The sequence below is a fragment of the Nicotiana tabacum genome, chromosome 20 (genome assembly GCF_000715075.1).
Source record: "Nicotiana tabacum cultivar K326 chromosome 20, ASM71507v2, whole genome shotgun sequence".
Lineage (NCBI taxonomy): Eukaryota > Viridiplantae > Streptophyta > Magnoliopsida > Solanales > Solanaceae > Nicotiana > Nicotiana tabacum.
Window position 1 is genome coordinate 92,923,113 of NC_134099.1, and position 22,642 is coordinate 92,945,754.

Here is a 22,642-nt window from a genome sequence, read left to right on the forward strand (position 1 = left end):
TATTTTGTATAACACCCCTCCACTGAAGAAAAATCCACTTGCCAATCGTCGAATTGTTCTTTTCTGATCACCTGTTGCCTGTACCGGATATACCCTCATCCTGATGTATTCTTTGATATCATGGAACCATGGCTCCCCATCAAGTTCTTCTTCCACCATATTACAGTAAGCATGCTAATCACGGACCTGAATATGAAAAGGGTCAATATAAGCCTTATCTGGATGATGTAACATTGACGCCAGAAGAGCCAAAGCATCGGCAACTTCATTATGGATCCTTGGGATATGCCTGAATTCTATTGACTGAAATCGCTGGCAAAGATCATGCAAACATTGTCTGTATGGTATGAGTTTCAAATCCCATGTTTCCCATTCTCCCTGAATTTGGTGCACCAGGAGGTTCGAGTCACCCAAGACCAAGACTTCCTGGACACCCATACAGCTAACCTCAAACCTAGAATGCATTCCTTGTACTCAGCCATGTTTTCAGTACAGTAAAAACGAAACTGAGCCGTAACAGGGTAGTGCTACCCTGTTTTAGAAATAAGAACCGCTCATATCCCCACGCCCTTCACGTTTGCAGCCCCATCAAAGAAAAGTTTCCATCCCGGCTTCTCGACTTGTTCCAACTCATCAATGTGCATCACCTTTTCATTGAGGAAATAAGTTTTCAAAGGTTCATAATCTTCATCACCGGGTTCTCGGCCAAATGGTCCGCCAAGGCCTGTGCTTTCATTGCAGTTCGAGTCACGTAGACAATGTCAAACTCTGTGAGCAGGATCTGCCACTTTGCAAGCCTCCTTGTGGGCATAGACTTCTGAAAGATATACTTCAATGGATCCAAGCGAGATATGAGGTAGGTAGTATAAGATGACAAATAATGTTTCAGCTTCAATGCCACCCACGTTAGGGCGCAACATGTCCTCTCAAGATGAGTATACTTAACCTCATACGACGTGAATTTCTTGCTGAGGTAATATATGGCCTGCTCCTTCCTGCCAGTCATATCATATTGACCCAATACACAGCCGAATGAATTGTCCAAAACCGTCAAATATAGAATCAAAGGTCGCCCTGGTTCTGGCGGGACCAACACGAGTGGATTTGACAAATACCCCTTTATCTTAACAAACACCTCCTGACATTCATCTGTCCACTTGACCGCAGCGTCTTTCTTTAACAATTTGAAGATAGGATCGCAAGTTGTCGTGAGTTGAGCGATGAACCTGCTGATATAATTCAATCTCCCCAACAAACTCATCACCTCGGTCTTGTTCCTTGGAGGTGGCAATTCCTGGATGGCCTTGACTTTCGATGGATCTAGTTCAATGCCCCGGCGGCTAACTACGAACCCCAACAACTTTCCAGACGGCACCCTAAAAGCACACTTTGTAGGATTAAGCTTGAGATTGTACCTGTGAAGCCTTTGGAAGAACTTCCTTAGATCCCTGACATGGTCAGACTGCTTTCTAGACTTCACGATCATATCATCCACGTACACCTCGATTTCCTGGTGTATCATATCATGGAATATTGTTGTCATTGCCCTCATGAAGGTTGCCCCAGCATTCTTCAAGCCAAATGGCATGACCCGATACCAGTACGTTCCCCACGACGTGATGAATGTCGTCTTTTCTGCATCTTCCTCGTCCATTAAGATCTGGTGATAACCCGCGTAACAATCCACAAAAAAAACAATCTCATGTTTGGCACAATTATCAATCAAGATATGGATGTTCGGAAATAGGAAATTGTCTTTTGGACTCGCCTTGTTAAGATCTCGATAGTCAACACACACCCTGGTCTTGCCATCCTTCTTCGTCACAGGCACAACATTGGCTAACCAGGTGGGATATCGGGTGACCCGAATGACTTTGGTATCGAACTGCTTGGTGACCTCTTCTTTGATCTTTACACTCATATCCGTTTTGAACTTTCTCATCTTCTATTTGACAGGAGGGAATGCCGGGTCAGTGGGCAACTTGTGAACCACTAAATCAATGCTTAGACCCGGCATGTCGTCATAGGACCATGCAAAAACATCTTTGTATTCAAACAATGCTTTAATTATCTCCTCCCTAAGTTGAGGTTCCAGATGTACTTATTTTAGTTTCACGGACATTATCTTGGTCCCCTAGATTAACTACTTCTGTATTGTTCAAATTAGGTTTGGGCTTTTCCTCAAAATGACTTAATTCCTTACTAATTTCTTCATAGGCCTCATCATTATCAAATTCCAACTCGTCATCACACTCAATTTCCTGTATTATTATCTCAGAGTTAGATTGGCTTTTAAAACTGGGCCAAAGACTCCTCATGCATGTCATGTCATTGATATCAGCATAAAAAGAACTGTACAAAAGAAGAAAAAGAAACAAAAATAAAACTATTAGAAATGAAGGAAAAGGAACGATTGCATTTCATTGAATTTAAAGATAACATGGTTTTAACACATCCAACTGGACGGAACATAACATCTGAATTACAAACCCTGGAATAATCCAGACAACTAAAAGAAAATCAAAACCCACTACTAAGACTCCCTCCTGATAGGAAGAGGAGTAGCTTCCCAGTTGTTGACTTTTGCACGTGGTCCCACGAATTGCACATCTGCCTTGCTGGACCCTTCCCCAGCCTCAACCATGTTAACCTCGGCGAATAACCTTTCGAACCCCTTCTCCAAGTCTCCATCGGCACCAATCAGTGATCCAGGAACCTTTGACAATAGTTGGTTTCTGATACCCGGCCTGACGAATGATCTGGACAAACGCGGGATTGGCTTTGGCAATGCCCATGCTTTCTGCTTCATTTTTCTAGCTCTTCTCACGTCTGCGACTGTGGGCTTGAACCCCAGACCAAATGTATCCAAGTTTTTAGGAAGAGAAACCGGATGTACGATACCTTGCAGAGATGTGCCCAAACCTTTGCCCGGTACAAAATCATTTTTCAACATTTTAACGGCTACCATGACTGATGCAGTAGCTATCCTTGGAGTTGGTACGCACTTCCCTTCAGGAACTTTCTCCACCGCTACCATGTCAAAAACCTGATAAACCCATGGTCCCTTGTCATCTTCAACCTCTACGAGCGGAACAATGGCATCATTGGGCATACACAAATTATCCTCGTTGTGTACGACAATTTCCTGTCGATCCCATTCAAACTTGATGATTTGATATAGAGTAGACGGGATCGCTTTGGCAGCATGAATCCAAGGTCGTCCCAACAGTAGATTATGGGAAACAACCACATCGAGCACTTGGAATTCCATAGTAAATTCAACTGGCCCTATTGTGAGCTCAAGCACTATGTCCCCGACTGAATCTTTCCCTCCACCGTCGAATCCCCGAACGCAAATATTGTTCTTATGAATTCCTTCATCCTCCACTTTCAGCTTGTTCGGTGGGGAGAGAGGACAAATGTTCGCGCTAGACCCATTGTCAACCAGTACCCGAGTAACCACGGAATCTTTGCATTTCACCGTCAGATAGAGGGCTCTATTGTGCTCGGTACCCTCCACGGGCAACTCATCATCAGAAAAAATGACTCTGTTTACCTCAAATATCTTGTTGGCTATCTTTTCTAAGTGGTTTACTGAGATTTTGTCAGGAACATGTGCTTCGTTCAAGATCTTCATCAAATCCCAACGGTGTTCGTCTGAATGGATCAATAATGACAAGAGCGAGATCTGAGCTGGTGTCTTCCTTAACTGCTCCACAATGGAATAGTCTTGCACTTTCATCCTTCTCAGAAATTCTTCTGCTTCTTCCTCAGTCACCGCTTTCTTCACCAACACTGGATTATCTTTTGAGGTCTGAGTTTTTCTCAACTCTTCGGGGGCAAAGCATCTCCCCAATCGAGTCAAACCATGAGTCTCACACACTTCTTCTTTAACCTCTTTCCCTTTGTAAGTAACGGTCACTCGTTCATAATTCCATGGGACTGCCTTAATGTTGACTATCGGTAATTGAGTTACCGGTTTGATAATGACAGGATCTGTAGGGGCACCCTTCACAATAACCATAGGTTTGTTCGTCACTCCTGGCACAACCACTTTTGCTCTTTCATGTTTTCCTGCAACGTCACTTGAGGACCCCTTCTTGACCTCCACAAATGGTTCATTATTTGCCCTGTTCAACTTGATCACAGACTTCTCACTTGTTGACTTCTCAGTCGGCTTGGCTTCACTAGCTCGAATCATCATAACAGTTTGCAAAGGCTTCTTGGGCTCCCCTCCCTTACGCACTATCTCAATCATATTTGTCTCATGATGGGCTGGAAAGGGGTTCTGATTGATATTAGGCGCCTCCGGAGCTTGGACCTCAATCCGATTGGTGTTAATGAGTTCTTAAATAGTCGTTTTCAATTTCCAGCATTTCTCTGTGTCATGTCCCGGGGCCCCTGAACAATACTCACAACTCACCGAGCGGTCAAGATTTCTGGGAGGGGGATTCGGCAATTTAGCCTCGATCGAATTCAACATACCCAACTGTCTCAGTATGTGGAATAGACTAGAATATGATTCTCCCAATGGAGTGAAAGTCTTTTGCTTCTACAACCTCTCATTCTTAAAGGATTGGTTGGGTCAAAAACCCATTCCAGGAGAATTTCTGAAGGCTTTTGGGGGTGGATAGTTATTTTGTGGAGCTTGGTACGGACTTTGTGGAGCTGGCGCACGCCATTGTGAGTGAGTGGGAGGTTGGGTATAGGTTTGTGCATGATGGACAGAAAAATGGGGATCTGGCGGTGGGTAATAGTATTGCGGTAGGTTATATGGAGTGTGGGGGTAAGTTTGGGGATAGGGTTGCGGTTGGTTGTAGTAACGGAGAAGGTTCCTGGATCCAACCCAAGCTCCTGACTCAATTGCTGCAACTTCCTCCTTCTTCTTCTTCTTCCCGAGCACACCACCAGTACCATTTTGAATGGCCTGAATGGTTGCTTTAATCGCTGAATAACTCATGATCTTGTTGGACATGAGTCTCTCTTCAACCATGCCTCCTATTTTTACGACTTCATTAAAGGACTTACCTACTGCTGACACCAAGTGACCAAAATAAGTGGGTTCCAAAGCCTGCAAGAAATAATCAACCATCTCGCTTTCTTTCATCGGAGGGTCAACCCTCACTGCTTTCTCTCTCCAACGGAATCCATATTCCCTGAAGCTCTCGTTGGGCTTCTTCTCAAGCTTTGTCAATGACAGACGGTCTGGGATAATTTCAAGGTTGTACTGAAAATGACAAGCAAAGGCTTGGGCCAAATAGTCCCATGTGTACCACCTGTTGTGATCTTGTCTGGTATACCATTCTAAAGCCGATCCACTCAGACTTTGGCTGAAATATGCCATCAACAATTCATCTCTTCCATCCGCTCCTCTCATTTTGCTACAAAATCCTCTTAAGTGTGCTACTGGGTCACCATGCCCATCATACAAATCAAATATGGGCATTTTGAACCCCGCTGGCAACTGAACATCTGGGAACAGACATAAATCCTTATAGGCCACACTTACTTGACCTCCCAACCCCCTCATATCTCGGAACGATTGTTCTAAGCTTTTGACCTTTCTGATCATCTCTTCATGCTCGAGATTCTTGGATGGTTTCTCGGTCTCTGCTAGGAGATCAAGATGAGGGGTGTAAGGATATGGTTCTGGAACTTTGAAGGTGGGTTCAGGGGGATATTACTGGTTGTCGTGAGTTTGGAATAGGGGTTCACTGGAAGATCGGTTTAATGTAGCAGGTGGAGGTGCCACAAAAACAGGTGTAATTGGTGGGGGAGGGTATGGGACTTGTTTGGGCGGTGGAGCTTGAGAAGTATGGGAAGTGGCGCCATGGCATTGTTGGTAGAGGGGAAAGGCTGGAGATGAGTTCACAGTGGGAGGCTCCGGAGGTTGGGCTGATGGTGGGATATAAGCAGGGTTGGCAGGATAAACCGATGGCGGATGCCCCTTCGCCCAAGCTTGGTACATTTCAGCCATCTGTTGCTTTAGCTTATACATGTCTTCCCTCATTGCATTAATGTCCAATTCTTCCACTTCTTTCGATGGGTGGACAATACTTGTTTCTGGTTCCTGGTTGGCTATATTCAGCCTGTCTTTCGATCGGGTGTTGTATGAGTGAGTTGCCAGAATGCCAATCAACTAACCACCTGCCTGGACTTAATACATCAAACAACAACCTTGTTAGCGATTAGGCTTTAACAGATTGGTAACCGCACATTGGGCATGAATGCACCTTAACAGTTAAACATCTCTATTATGTATTTGATTGGTTGCATGCGTCATCCTAGCCTTTTCTTACTTTCGATTGCAAACTTCCCCCTTTTCTTTCTTTTCCTTTTCCTTCCTTTCATTCTCTCTTTGTTTTTATTCTCTCTTGATTTTTTATTTTCTCTCTTTTCTCTCCTGTTTTTCCGCTCTCTCTCTTTTTCTTTTCTTTTCTTTTCTTTTTTACTTTTTTTTTACTCGGTTACGGTCGAATCCTATGGAGACTGCCTACATATCATGACCCTGCATGAATCAGACCAAGTGTAGTTCTTGGAGATAAGTGTGAAATAAAATATTTTTTGAGATTTTCAGTTTTCATAAAAAAAACAAATGATTCCATTACAAAACTCAAAACTAACAAATTCCAAAAGACTAGCAGATTTTGATGCAAAGATGAAATACAGACTCCGAAAATAGACATCATACTCCAACAGAAGAGAATACAGACTCGAAAACAATTTGACGGACTCTAGCAGAAAGAAAATACAAACTCAACATGACTGACAGACGCTAACAAAAGGGAAATGCAGACTCAAACGGAAAAAATCATGAATACATCAATGCTCCTGGTGCCCGCGGGACATCATTCGGTCTCGTCGCGGGCCTATATGCAAGCTCCCTTTGAAGTCGATCCAAGTCATTCATTATCTGTTTAACAAATGTCATTACTACTGCAAAGAAGTTAGTGCGAGTCATATCCTCACAGATCTGGCACTTCATAACGATGTAGTTGGCAATTCTTCTAATTCTCTCCTTTATGGCACCTTTTTCTTGTAACAAACGCCCAATCTGCTGAGCCCTGGCTTCCAAAGTTTGCTCAGCCGCATGATTTTGCTCCTGAAGTTGTTGCAAATCTATTTCTAATTGCGCCAATGTTGTATAACAATGTTCCCTTTCAACTTTGAAGTCTTTTTCCTGTTTGATCATTTTGTTTTCCATGGCGATGACCCTTTTCTTTAACCCTGCGACCTCATCGTCGTACCTTTCTCTCAACTGCTTAACCAGGCATACTCGTTCATCTGCGTTTTTAGCCAATTGCTTTCGAGCATTGGCTAGTTTACTTTCTACTTTGTTCAAATCAAAACTATAGTCATTTACTTTCTTCCTCAAGTTAGCTATGAGTTTTTCATCTCTGTTGCTTCGGGCTGGATTTTCTGTCGCTACTTTCATTTTCTGAATTTGAGCTCGAAAGGCCTCATTTTCTTTGGCTAGCTTTTTCTTTTCTCCTTCATCCGCCGCGACTTGCAAGCTATTCTCGAATTGAAGTTCTCTGACTTTCTTTTCCAATTTGCTTATGGTAGCCCTGTACTCGTTTTCTTTGGTCAGCCGTCCCATTGTACTTGTGCTCCGTCGGTGAATTATTGGACATGCGGTCTCTTTGCGGGCCTGTCAGGTTCATGTTGAACTCGGGAACTTTTACCATACCAAGCAGTATAACTAGGCTCCACCTCGCCTCTGGATAGGTCTCGTACTTGAGTATTAGGCCCTAAGAATCTGCACTGATGCCAAATCCAGCGCACTTTCTCATCTGGGAAGGCAGCTTTTGGATCTAACTCAATGACTTGCCGACTCAAATATTCATTGTGTGGGATGGTTTGGTATCGGCCTAACTGACGTAAGACTCTGTGCGGAGCATAAGGATGGATACTCCGAAGACCCATCAACAGCAAAAAAAACACCTCAGCCGACATATAGATTACTTCGTTGACCGAGAGCCACCCGAATGTCCATTCGATTTTATTTGCGGTCAAAGATCTCAAATGAGCATGCCATGCTTCCATACCATCCGGAAACTCATAACCCTCTACTCGCTTTTCATATTTTTCAATGCAATCAAGGCCAGTCATATCGCAATTCAAGTATCTGGGGAGGTGGCAAAGGTGTTACTCCATCCATATTTGTAACAGCATATTGCACCCTTCAAAGAAATTCACTCCTTCTTGACAGAGAGTGAGAGCTCTGTGAATTTCTGCCAAGATCAGCGGCACTATAGTCCCATTTGCCTTTTTCATCATAAAGTCGGCTATCCCTACTAGCCTTATCTCTATGTTCCCGTCTTTTCTCGGGCAAACCAAGATACCCAGGAACGCCACTATGAAAGTTAATCCTCTCCGATCTTTCCACTTGTATTGATCTCCAGCGTGAGTAAGATCGGTATATGGCATTTTAAAGCCACGGGAATTCCCGTAACGTCGATACAGAAAGTAGAAGGTACAAAATCCTTTGGCTAGATTTCCATCTCGGATGTCCTGACTGATGCTTAACAAGTCCAAAAATTTATGTCGGGTATTGACTTCTGAGATTCCCTTCGAAATCGGCATAGCCTGCTATCTCTTCTAGCGTAGGAGTTAACTCGAAATCCGCAAAGTGGAACACATTATGTGTTGGGTCCCAAAACGGTATCAAGGCCTCAATCACGTCTTTTCTGGGCTTGACCTTCAAGAGCCCAATAAGACTGCCCAATGCTTTTGTCACAACTTTCCTACTGTCGCCCCCCAAATCATGCCACCACATATGTAGCTCCAAAGGGATCTCTTCACGGACTGAGAAAGGTTCATTTTGATTTGTGCTCATCTTGCACATTTATTAAGGTGATTTTAATTAAAAGAAAATCATGACTCGTTTTGACTTAAGACAAATGACCACTTTTCAAAATTTTCACAAAACATTCGGCCTTGCCAACACGGCCTTTCAGCACTTTGAAAACGAAGATTTTAAGGTTGTGTCAGCTAACCAGCCAAAACCTTTAAAAGTGACCAAAAGTGGTTGTTCTTGCAAAAACAGCCTTCCGGTGCCCTTATAGGGACATTCGGCTATTTCTGACAAGAATGGAATCACCCTAATTATTTTCAAATTAAAGTAAATTTTTTTTTCTTTTGGCTACTTTCGCAAACAAGGAAGTTGGATCCGGTGGGGGCTGCCTACGTATCTCACACCCTGCGAGAATCAAACTGGCGTAGTACGGGCGAGTAAAACAAACCATTTTTGAAAACAAAACTCTTTCTTTTCTTTTTTTTTATTATTTCATTTTTCTCAAAAATTCGGCAGAGTTTCAGCACTATTTGAACATTTGGTTTCTCTCAAAACAGGTGATCAATCCTCTTAACCCTCTATACTGCTATTTCTTTTTTTTTTTTTACTTTTCCCAATATTCATAAGTCGGTCAGCATGCAGGTCCGAAGCAAATAAATGTACAAGTAGCAAGTAAAATGCATCAAGATGGTCTTTTTTATTTCGGGTGCACCTGTCCTAGACAGACCCAACCCCTGTGTTGAGTCTCCAAAGTCAAAATGCACATGATGCAAACAAACGTTCCTACTAGGGATCAGTATGAGGTATTATTATACTAGGTTTAAAACCTGGGTTTATTTGTTCTAGACCTGGCTTACCCGAGTGGACAACTCGAGCCGAGGGGGGGTAGCGTACCGGGAATACAGAAGCTTCACCGGCTTTGCAACTTGTCCGAACCTCGTTCTAAATTTGGAATATGACTCTGACAGAAAAGAAGTGACACGAAGTGCACACTTCTTCATGATTTAGAAGACTCAGAGAGATGAGGGATTTCGCAACAATTTATATACAGTTCACGGAATATCAAAGCAGTAAAAGTAATCAATTAGCACATTAGGTCCAAATCAGGTAATAAAATCAGATAATGGATAAAGCCAACTATAACAGTTATTCTAAGCTCGAATTCTTGAACCCTGAACCAGAGATTCTGGGTTCGATCCCCAGCATAGTCGCTGGAGTTGTCACACCTCTTCTTTATTACTCCCCGAAAGGGCATAAAGGAGTTTTTGCAATTAAAGGACAATCGAAACGGGATTATTATTAAAAGATTCAGAGTCGCCACTTGGGAGATTTATGGTGTCCCAAGTCACCGGTTAAATCCCGAATCGAGGAAAAGGTTGACTCTGTTCAATAGTTTGCGAACCAGAAATCCGAGTAAGGAATTCTGTTAACCCAGGAAAAGGTATTAGGCATTCCCGAGTTCCGTGGTTCTAGCACGGTTGCTTAACTGTTATATTCAGCTTAATTATCTGATTTTAAACAATTATGAACCTACGTGAAAATTTTAACTTTCAACCGCTTTTATTCCATTTTGAAGTAGATTGAACGCCGTTTAAAATATTTCTTTGGACCGCACCACATGAAATGCACCTGCAATCCCGAACATATTTTATTCAACATTTTAAGATTTGTTTTGGGTAATATGAAATGCACACCCGAGTTTAGGAAGGTAATATTATTAAAATATGCGCCTAAAGCAACTACGCATTTTTAAATTTGCGAGGGCCATGGAAAGTTTGCTAAAGGCATACCTCGAAAGAAAACAAACCCATTAATTAAATAAAGGACGTGCATTTAAAGTTTTTGTTGGTCACGGCACGCCTCGAATTCGATTTTAAGGGAAATTCAAGATTGAACCCTTAAGGGACCTAACTATATTTGCTAAGTATGACACACCTCAACTATTGACAAAGAGCCTAATTAAATCTAAGGAGAATACTGGAAGGGTTTATAATTACTTTAACCTAAGGTTTGAACTTAATCCGCTTAATCAACAAGAAACAAAAAAACGCAGAAACTGCACTATCTCTAACCTAAAGCTTGGCCCAGCCTGAAACCCAATTGTAGTTGCCCCTTACTAATGATTCTACGTGAGAGGTAACTGGGCTCAAAGGGAAGCCCAGCTGGGCAGCCTAGTTACGAAACGAAGGCAATTGTAATTGGGCCAATGAAGATGGCCCAAAACATGATTCAACAAATATACTTGAAGCCAATTATCATTCAAGGAAATTCTGGATTTGGACGAGTGCTAACAATCCTTAAACCAAATGTAAAACATGATCAGAACTCAATGCATAAATAGAAGCGGGATTACGTGATAAGTCATACAATCCGGGATTCAAACCTCAAACTATACAAGAACAAACTTAAACAAGATTGAAAGAGAGCGCAACCTGTACCGAATTTGTTAGAACAAAGTCTAAATTGACTTACATTCAAACCATGGTTGTGACAAAACACAATCCAACAGCTAGACAATTGTTGCTAATTAAATTAGACCATAGTCTTTAATTAATACACATTAAGAGACCTAAATAGCTTTAAATCAACTACATTTAAACAAACTCAGATCCAAGCCTTAAAACAAAATGAAATGCGCATAAGAAGCTAAACTAAAACATAAATGACAACAGGGTAGAATTTAACACAACAGGGACTGATATTTTTATTTGAAACCAACTGGATCACAGATCTTAATACACAGCTCAATCTGGTTTCAGTTCTATTCAAGTTTCAAAAGCATACCTGGAAATTGAAAGGAAAAAAGAGGTGAAGAAGCAATAGATAACAGCAGAACAAAAAGCACAGCAGTATCAATGCAACAGTGACCTCACAGCAGCTTAAAACCCAGAAAAACCAAAAATCAAACCATCTCCCAACCCAGGTGCAAGATGTGAAACTTTCAGAGATTTTAACTAATGAAGAAGATCAGAAATCCCCAGCTGATACAATATTTGATCAGTTTTTATCAAAGAAATATGCTGGAAATCAGTGCAGTTTCAGAATTCTCAGCCGTTTTTGTTTTCTCAGAATTTTTATCTCTTTCAAGTCTCTTAGGTCTGCCTTTAAAGGCAAGAAAAACTGCCTTTATAGGCAAGTTACTAGGGCAAACTTAGCTTGCACTTTGCCCCCTTTTGAATTTTTGTTTTTGCTTAAGTGTTCCTAGATTAAATTCTAGAAATTCACTTTAATCCCTACCTCAGCTTCATGGAAGCTTCCCATTCAGTTACACTCAAGATTCCTTAGGCCAATTGCCTAGACTACCCCTCGAACCCTGATTATTTACTCTAGGAAACCAACTGGGTCGGCTTAAAACAAAACTCCACCCAACCCATGGGCCTGAGTACTATAGCCCAAACCCACAAACTTCAGACCATTAATCAACGAGCACTGAGGCTCAAATGAATAGGGTTGTTTGTGTCAAACGAAAAAAATGCAGTGAGGGAAAAGAATTGAGTCTCAGAGACCTCAAATGATTCAAGTAAGACAAAAAGAAACACTTAATCAAACTAGCAACAATTGGAAACTTATGAACCAGACAAGTGAATCAAACAAAACAACGAACAAACGACTTAAGAGTATTTGGCCCCAATTATATTCTCAATGAACTATTTCAACCAAATTCAGAAAAGAAAGAAAAATGACACAAAGGAGGAGAAATACATACTAACTAACGGAGGCAAGCATCTCTTAACAAACTTGCTGGTTTTGGTCTTGCATGAGGCCGATGGGCTTCGAAATGAATCAAAGTCCATGCCAGTCACTCGTTCTCGAGGAGTCAACATGGCATAAACTTCGAGCCATTATCGGCCTAGAAGTTTGAACTTGACAGAGGGAGCAAGATTAGGGTTCATAGGACTCGAGTCTTTGATCTGAGATTCGACGAACTAGGATATAATTCGAGGGTAAAGGGCTAGAGATTTGGGATGTGGAGACGGAGAGGGTTCTAGGGTGTGAATTTGCGGTTGAACAGAGGTGGCGCCGCCACCGGAGAAACTGTGGCGGCGCTAGGGTTTCCATCTACAAACTGAGATTTGAGAGGTTTTGGGTATATTTGAAGGAAATTGAATGGAGATCTAGGATGAGGTGGTGGAGGGGAACATTTGGTGTAAGTTTGGGGACGATTGGAGTAACGTTGCCGGCGGAGACGATTTCCGGCAGGCGGTTTCGACGGGGATGAAGAGGGTCTGATGAAGGAGATGAGAGGGGGGTAGGGTTATTCGGACATTTATATATAAAATGACCCTAGCTTTTGAGCCGTTAGATTGATTAAACTCGACGACTCAAATCCATCCCAAGTGAAACAACGTCGTTTTGATAAAGGGGGAGACTGGACCAGGTCAAGGTGATTTTGGGCTAGGTAAGGGGTGAGGAATCCGTTTGGGCTGAATCTTTTTAGACCAAAATTAGCCCAGTTTCTAGTCTCTTTCACAAGTTGTCCAAAATTCTTTTCCTTTTCTCTTTTCTTTTGTTTTCAAAATTAAAACTTAAAAATCTAAATTAATTCTTGATAAAATTATCCTACAAAGTAAAATAAATTAACTTTAAATAAATATTACCACAAATAATTAGATACCAAATTAAAAGAAAGACTACCCAAATTTGAAGCTAATCAATTAAATATGCAAAATAAGTTACCTTTTTCTTTTGATTTTTCCATTTTTATAAAACAATTAAATGACTAATTAATTTTTAAGAAAAGTGCAATGTTAAACACTAAATGCAAATGCAACATACCTTTTTTTTATTCTTCATTAATTAAAATGCGCAAACAAAAAATGCAAACAATTAACAGAAAGTGCCACGAAAATTCCCAAAATTGCAAACACTGAAAGAAATTATTTTGTTTTGAATTTGTTAGAATAATTCATATAGGGCAAAAATCACGTGCTCACAGCTTCCCCTCTTTCCATGGAAAGCAAAAAGAGTGAAGTGCTACACCAAGTTGAAGTTAAGAGAGGTGAGCAGCAGTCTACGGTCCACATATCCTCTGATACAAAGATAATTTGGGATTCCTCTCTCATTATTTTGGGCCAACAACAACAACAACAAACCAGTGCGATCCCACTCAATAGGGGAAAGCTCTGAGAACGAGCTATAACATAACCGGCAAGAACACTACCGCATGACCTGACGGCCTAGGGCTTTAAACATATGAAATAGAGTTGGATGAGGATGAAGAGAAGAAAGGAGTTAAAGGTTGTTGAAGAATGACTGAATGAAGTTTTGATTCAAGAAAGCTTCCATTTATAGGAAGGTGGCAGTGTAACCGACGGTGCAATCAATGCCTTTGGGAAATGTATCGACAGGCGCAATCAATGTTTTTTGGGAGACGGATCGACGATATTATCACTTTGATAAAATAAACCGGTGCTACACTGAATGCTTCTGGAAAGATGTGCTGATGGGACGTCTTAGTTATCATAAAAGCTTACGTCATAAGCATGATGTCATCACAAGAGGCTCGAGGAGATCGGTGTCACAATCGTTTCTTATCATTTTAATCTAAGAAATGCGGGTATCTGTATACGGCAAAAATCAGAGGGTCCAATTTCGTGACCGTTGAGGCATCTCGTAAAGATCGCCCCCAAAATGCTTGAATTTCAGCTCGGGCCTTGACCCCGAGGGTTCTCAATGATCGACCTCAAGGCAGTGCAAATCAACGGCTATGGTGGACTAACGGGAAGTTCCCAAGGCATGCGACTAAAGCTAACCAAGTCTATTGGGCTAGTTCATGCCCGTACCGCGGCATTAAATGGTTGTACCAGCCCTATACCTTTGTAATAAATGCACATGTACTATGTTCGGATTTTCCCTTCTATATAAAGGGGACCCTTGTTATTTTTTTCCCGGGATACAATCACTTACAACATTCAATACAAGAACATTCTCCCTGCCCTAACTTAAACATATTCTCTTGATTCACTACTTACATTGATTGCTTACATTTATTATGCTCTATTAATTGTTCTTCATTTATTGCTCATTATTGGTCATAAAGAGCCTTCATCAAAGCTCTCAATACTGTTAGACCTTCATCGGTCGGTCACAACTTAGAACCTAGATCGACCTCAAGGCTCCTCATAGCTTGGCTGGAGGCCCCGATTCTCAGCCACTCGGTTTGCTTAAACACACTGCTTTCGAGTTCTTACTTTGTTTTCTCGTCTCACACTTAGCATCTATTACCTAACAACTAGCATAAAAATAGATCAGTATTTTTAGAACCACAAAATCAAATCTAGTTTTAATTACTATTTTCAAGGTAAACACCTACGATGTGGCCACTCATAACAACTATAAATACTTTCTCACCCTAGTAGATGACTATATTAGGGCCACGTGGACTCACCTCTTAACCAATAAGAGCAATGCATTGCAAGTTATCAAAGGGTTCATATCATTAGTTGAAACTCACTTCAAAACAAATATAAGGTACCTTAGGTCAGACAATAGTTCAGAGTTTGTGAATACAGAAACCTCATCTTTCTTTCAGTCAAAAGGGATTATTCATAAAAGAAAATGTTCCTACACTCCTCAACAAAATGGGGTCGGAGAAAGAAAACATAGGTACCTTTTGGAAACTGCCAAGGCACTCCTCTTCCAATCCAAATTAACCTTACAGTATTGGGGTGAATGTGTATTGGCTGCCACTCATATTATCAACAGACTCCCCACTACTTATATGAAAAACAAATGCCTAATTGAAGTCCTTTACAATAAAAAACCAATCTATTCCCACCTCAAAAGTTTTGGTTGCCTATATTTTCCCACTATACCCAAGATTCATAGAGATAAATTTGAACCTAGAACGACTCCCCATGTCTTTGTGGGATATCCTTATGAGACAAAATGGTACAAAGTTCTCAATTTGGCCACTAAGAAGATTTATGTTTCCAGGGATGTGACCTTTCATGAGCATATCTTCCCTTTTTCTATTGTATCTGATTCCTCTCCTCACTTTCCTTTAGTTCTTGATTCTGCCTCTCCTATACAGGATGTACCACTCACTGAGGCATATTCTGATATTCATACCTATTCTGATACTCACACTTCTCAACCATCAACAAGTACTGCTGATGTCTCCTCTATAGCCTCACCTATAGATAACTCAACTGTACATTCTCCCAGTAATCCATCACAAGTTATTCCTTCACCTTCACCATATTTAACTGAAGTCAACCAAATACCTAGAAGATCTACTAGAGAACATCACCTACCAGTGCATTTGAAAGATTATGTATGTTCCATGCCTAACCTATACCCTGATACACATCCTGCATCTGTCTCAACACCTTCTGCACCCACATCCACTCCAGATTCCCCTTTTTCCCTTAGTGCTCTTTTTTCTAAACACCACCATGTTTCCTTCACCTCTCTAGTTCCTAATAGTCAGTATCTTGTGCAAAGTATTTGTCATGACAATTAGCCAAATTCTTATGAGGAAGCAGTTTTAGATCCTGCTTGGCAAGCAGCCATGAAATTAGAGTTTAAGGCACTCCATGCTAATCAAACTTGAGACATAGTTCCCTTACCTATAGGCAAGACACCAATAGGTTATAGATGGGTATATAAAATCAAGCACAAAGCTGATGGTAGTGTTGAAAGGTTCAAGGCCAGGTTGGTGGTGAAAGGGTATACTCAGCAAGTTGGTATTGACTATACTGAGACCTTCTCACCAGTTGTGAAAATGACTACCATCAGTGCACTCATAACAACTGCAATAAAGAAACATTGGGGAATTTTTCAACTTGATGTAAATAATGCCTTCCTTCATGGAGATCTCTATGAGGAAATGTATATGGATCTACCTCATGGCCTATTAGTTGATAAACCTGGGCTAGTGTGTAAACTGAACAAATCACTATATGGCTTGAAACAGGCCAGTCGACAGTGGTATGCTAAACTAGCTGAGGCTTTGTGTTCCAAAGGATATGTTCACTCCCTTAATGACTATTCTCTGTTTTACAAGAAGACTGACTCCTTTGTTATCTTTGTTGCTGTTTATGTTGATGATGTAATCATTACAGGTAATAATTCAAAGGAAATTACTCTGTTGAAAGCTTTTCTACATTCTCAGTTTAGGATCAAGGACTTGGGAAGATTACATTATTTCCTAGGCTTAGAAGTTCTCTACAAGGATGATGGTACTATAATCTCTCAAAGGAAGTTTGCACTTGATCTATTGAAGGAGTATGAGTGTCTCCATTGTAGTACTTTTAGTTCACCATTGGATCCTAATGTTAAACTAAAAGCTAAGGAAGGTATGCCTCTGACAGATCCTTCTATCTATAGGACTCTGATAGGTAAATTGAATTTCCTCACAAATACGATACGAGACATTGCATATAGTGTGCGACACCTTAGTCAATTCATGCAAGATCCCAAGGAACCTCACTTGAAGGTTGCTTACCATTTGCTTAGATATTTTAAGACTGATCCTACCCTTGGGGTTTTCATGTCTACTAGTTCTGATTGTACTGTTAAAGGGTATTGTGATTCTGATTGAGCAGCTTGCCTAGATTCTAGGAAATTTGTTACTGGATATTTGGTGCTCCTTGGTGATAGTCCTATCAGCTGGAAGTCTAAGAAACAAGCCACCATATCCCTCTCCTCTGCTGATGCTGAATATAGAGCCATAAGAAATGTTGTTGGTGAGCTTACTTAGTTGTGCAGGTTGTTTCATGAGCTGACAGTCCATTTCCCTAAACCTGTCCCAGTGTTCTGTGATAGCTAATCAGCTCTACATATTGCCCGCAATCTTGTATTTCATGAATGCACCAAACATATTGAGGTCGATTGCCACTTTGTGAGAGACAAGTTACAAGAAGGATTAGTATCTCTTCATCATGTTGGAACTGATTGCCGGCTAGCTGATGTCCTAACCAAAGCCCTTACTGGAGTCAAGCATGCCACAGTTATGAGCAAGTTGGGAGTGACAACCTCACTTCCAACTTGAGGGGGGCATTGAGATATTGTTTTAATTATATGTGTAAACACTGTTAAGTATGTTAGTTAGTGCACTCACATGTGGGTCACATGTAGTGTATATATATTTATATTTTGTACAAATAATTTTTTAGTTTTAATCAATTCATTTTGCTCATATCCTTCTCTCATTTTCTCTCTCTCCTTCCAGAAACTTTTAGGGTTCTACCATTGGAGTTCAAGCTTGAGCTCAATCTTTACAATTGGTCCATATTTGTACGTAACGAAACTTAAAAAGGTGAAATAGAGGTAATTTCGACACGTAGGCGAGAGGGACGATGTGACAGACGTGAAAAAATTGATTTGAATTGATTATTTGGATGAGTTTAATTTGGTAGTTTCCTGATGCTGGATGCTTAGCCAGCAAATATCTAGTGTCTTATATGTACCAGTATGTGTTTTTTCTTTATCGTATTTTCTCTTCAAAGGAACAAATTAATAACTAAAATAATATTGATAAAGAGTCATAAAATTGATCCCGTTATACATACAGATGCCTTTTCTCGTGTGAAAAAAACTAATGGATTATATTAATATAAGAAAAAGATACGTAGAATTTTCTGCTTGATAGGCCATAACTGCATAATTGATCTGACGAAAACGATTTCATTCACGTAGATCTATCAAACTACAATGGTATCTCTCTCACGTTAATACGGTGAGCAAAATTTTCTTCCTAAGCAAGCCATTTTCCAGATTTGTCAACTTAAAACTGGAATACGTCTTTGTTAAGGATTTATAAATTTATGGCTAAAACTCTTTTTTTTTTCTCAAGGAAGGTTAGCCGATTAGGTGTTCTACTTTAATATCTATTTTGGCTGCATATTCTTTTCTTTATTGAAAAGAAAATGAGGGGGGAAAAGCAATACTTCATTGCGCCAACTATTGAAATTAATAGTTGCAGAGGCCAAAGGGGTGTGGGGAAGAGAAGATTGTGATGTCCCTCTGCAAGTCACAAGACACATTAACTCACAAGAACCAAGGTTTTCAAGCATTAAACCACCACACCTACCTTTCCTACTTGTAAATGAATAGGTCAAATATAATATAAGACTAGAATATGAATAGGAGCAGCCTCATGTGGCGGAGCTAGAAGGTCACTTATTGGTTTCCGGATCGGTAGGTTTAGTCCAAACTCTAATTTTTTTATTAAAAACTCATTAAATATGTATAAAAATTTAAATTTAGAACTGAGTTATTATTATTGATAACACTTAAATATTGTTATCTTAAATATTAAAACTCCTAAAATTTAAATCCCGATTTCGCCTAACTGCCTCATTTATTTATGCTAGCTAGAGAGTAGAGCTATCTAGGCATCTCTTTAATTCACGGCTCACACCCACAAGTGAGAATTCATATCAGCCTCTTGATTTATGATCAACTTCGAATCAAAACCGATGTCCTAGAGCTACATGGTTATATTCAATACCTATTCACTGGGAAATAAAGTTTTTGATGGAAATACAAACCAAATGCATTGAAGGATTCCTTAACTAGTAAAGAGATGCTAGAACGAATCATACTTCTACCACTAAATTATATATATATTGTTCATCATATATAAATGCACCTTTTGTCGAACAAAGGAATTGTAGTAAATTAAACTGGTACTAATATATTGGCCTGAATTCTACTTCTATGGTAAGCTTCTCATAGAAGGTCTAGCCCACATAAGAAGGATTAGGAAAAGTGGAGGACCAATATAAAAAGAGTCACGTAGAATACAATGGAATATATACTAAAAATGGATTCAAATAAAGAAGCCAATCAGAAAAACTAACGAGGAAAAAGAAAGAATAGAGCTGACAAGGAAAAGAGAAGTTGGTGGCTGTCAGTGTTAAGAATGCGTCTCTTGAAGGTCAAGGAACAGTACAAAATAACTCTACAACATCCATAACGTACTGACACATCACAAAGTTTTAGGCAATTCTCTCTTTTTTGCATTTTTAAAATATCTATGCATTATAATGTTTAAGTTACTTTTATAATCAAAACTACGAAATGGAGTTCATATGGATTTAGAAGGGCTTCGATGTATCTGTGTGTATATGGTCAAAATCGGGCTCGATTTTTTATGATTAATCAAAATCGAGGGTTACAGGCCAAGATTCGATCCCACGTCATACTGGACCATGACGCGAAGTTACATTGCCAAGCTCATGACTCGAGGACTGATCGAGATCGAGATCGGCCAAAATCAAAATCGAGCAAGATCGAGGGCCAAAATCAAAATCGAGCAAGATCGAGGGAAGCCCGCCAAGCCAAATAACAGAAGACCAAGCACTACTAGAAATTCGGCAAAAAACGACCAACTTTGGTCGGTCAAAAACCGGCCAAAAACCGACCAAAGTTGGTCGGTTTTTTAAAATATTTTACTAATTTTTAAAAAAAAATTACAAAACCGACCAACTTTGGTCAGTTTTCTTTGGCGCAAAAATGTAGGAAACTATTTTTGATTGCCGCTAAATTTATTTTTCAAGAAACCGACCAATTTTGATCATTTATTTTAAAAAACTGACCAACTTTGGTCGGTAATTTTATTTTTGAATAAAACCGACCAACTTTGGTAGGTTATTTTTGTGCGAACATACAATTAAAGAGTATAAACAAAAAAATAAGACAATCTTAAAACAAAATGCACCAATGATCTAGTAGTAGAATAGTATCCTGCCACAGTACACACTCCAGTTAGATTCCCATATGGTGAATCTTTTGATTACATATTTAAAATACCGACCAACTTTGGTCAGTTTTTTTTTGCAATTTTTTTTTTTTTGAATTTAATTAACCGACCAACCCTGATCGGTATACTAAAACGACCACCAAAATAGTGACCAAGCGTGTTTGGACGTATTTTGGTCGGTAATTTACCAAAACCGACCAACGTTGGTCGGTTTATGTGGTCGCTAATTACCGAATTTCTAGTAGTAAAGATATCCGCGATCGGGCGAGGATCACGGCTGAAATCTCGGCACGTATCAAGAAGAGGTCGATCAATCAGCTAATCATGGGATTTCTTACTGTATTTGGGATTGCATTAAGTGTAGGACTCCCCTACTATATAAAGAGAGTCTGATCATTTGTAAAGACATCATATTCACGTTACATAAAGCAATATATTCTCTTTCTCTTAAGCTCTCAATATTCTTGTTACTTTGTTCACACTTTCTGGCAAAATATTCACTTGATTCAAGGGCAACATAGCTCAAGGATCAAAGCTATACATTTTATTTTGTTTGCTTTATTTATATTTGCAGTTAATTTCAGTATCCATTTACGTTTTCTCATAATTTGTGCCAAGTGGATCACGTGTCCTTAAAACCAAAGTATAAATTAATTTATTATCCGTTTTTAGGGTAAACAGTTTGGCGCCCACCGTGGGGCTAAGGATAATAGTGATTGCCTGGTACAAATTTTCTATACACACATTATTTTACGCTTATTCTTTGAAGTGTCTTTGATTACAGGATTAAACAATATCAAACTCTCAGTCAACGCCTCAACACATTGACAATGATCTCAGCCACCATGGCGAGAATGAGAACATTACACCAGGAAATGTTTCACCACCTACTGGCCTCGATGGAGTTCCGGTTGTAGATCCAATCGATGTCAGTTCGCATGTAGCCATCAATTGAGATTTGGTTGTCGATCCCGAAAGCAGGAGTTTGTGGGGTACCCGATCAGCTACTCAGAATGCACACAGCGGTAGATATGGGGGGATCAGCCTGCTCATAATCTTCAAAATGTTGTAGGCCCAACAGGCAGCAAGAGCTCAGCTCCAAAATCAGAACCAAATGCCAAGCAGGGTCGAACTCAAGCCATCCCAAGAAGTTGTACACAAGGTCAAATCGGCTTCGAGGAAATCGAATGAGAAGGAATCGGAGACCAATGTCGCTAATATAAAGATGCTCGATGAATTGACAAAGCGAATCGATACAGGGGAAAAGAAGATAGAGGAAAATGATAAGAAGGTAGAAACCTATAACTCCAGGGTCGAACAAATCCAGGGGCACCACCGATATTGAAAGGACTAGATTCTAAAAAGTTTGTACAAAAACCTTTACCCCCAAGTGCGGCTCTGAAGCCAATCCCCAAAAAGTTTCGTATGCTTGAGATTCCTAAATATAACGGGACGACTGATCCAAATGAACGTTTTACCTCGTACACGTGTGACATTAAAGGAAATGACTTGGAAGATGACAAAATTGAATCTGTATTGATGAAGAAATTCTGGGAGACTCTATCGAAGGGTGCCATGATATGGTATCATAATTTACCGCCTAATTATATTGATTCATTTGTTATGCTTGTAGATTATTTTGTAAAGGAACACGCCAGAGCCATTAAGGTTGCAACAAGAAAGTCGGACCTTTTTAAGGTAAGGCAGAAGGATAACGAGATACTCAGAGAATTCGTATCTCGATTCCAAATGGAACGAAAGGATTTTCCACCGGTCATCGACGATTGGGCCATTCAAGATGTCACTCAAGGTCTTAACATTCGAAGTTCGGTAGCTTTACAGCAGTTGAAGCAGAATTTGATCGAATACCCAGCTGTCACTTGGGCCGCTGTACATAATCGGTATCAATCGAAGATCAGGGTCAAGGATGATCAACTAGGGGCTCCTTCTGGGTCTGTTTATCCTAACATGTCCGTGGATAGAATCAAGAGATATATCGACCGAGAACCGAGGTCAAAAAGAGATCGATATCAACTGTATAATGGGGACCATAGAGACAACGAATATGGGCGAAATTCTACATGGAATGAGAGGAGGAATGATCAAGGTCAAAGTTCACGAGGACTTGGTACTGA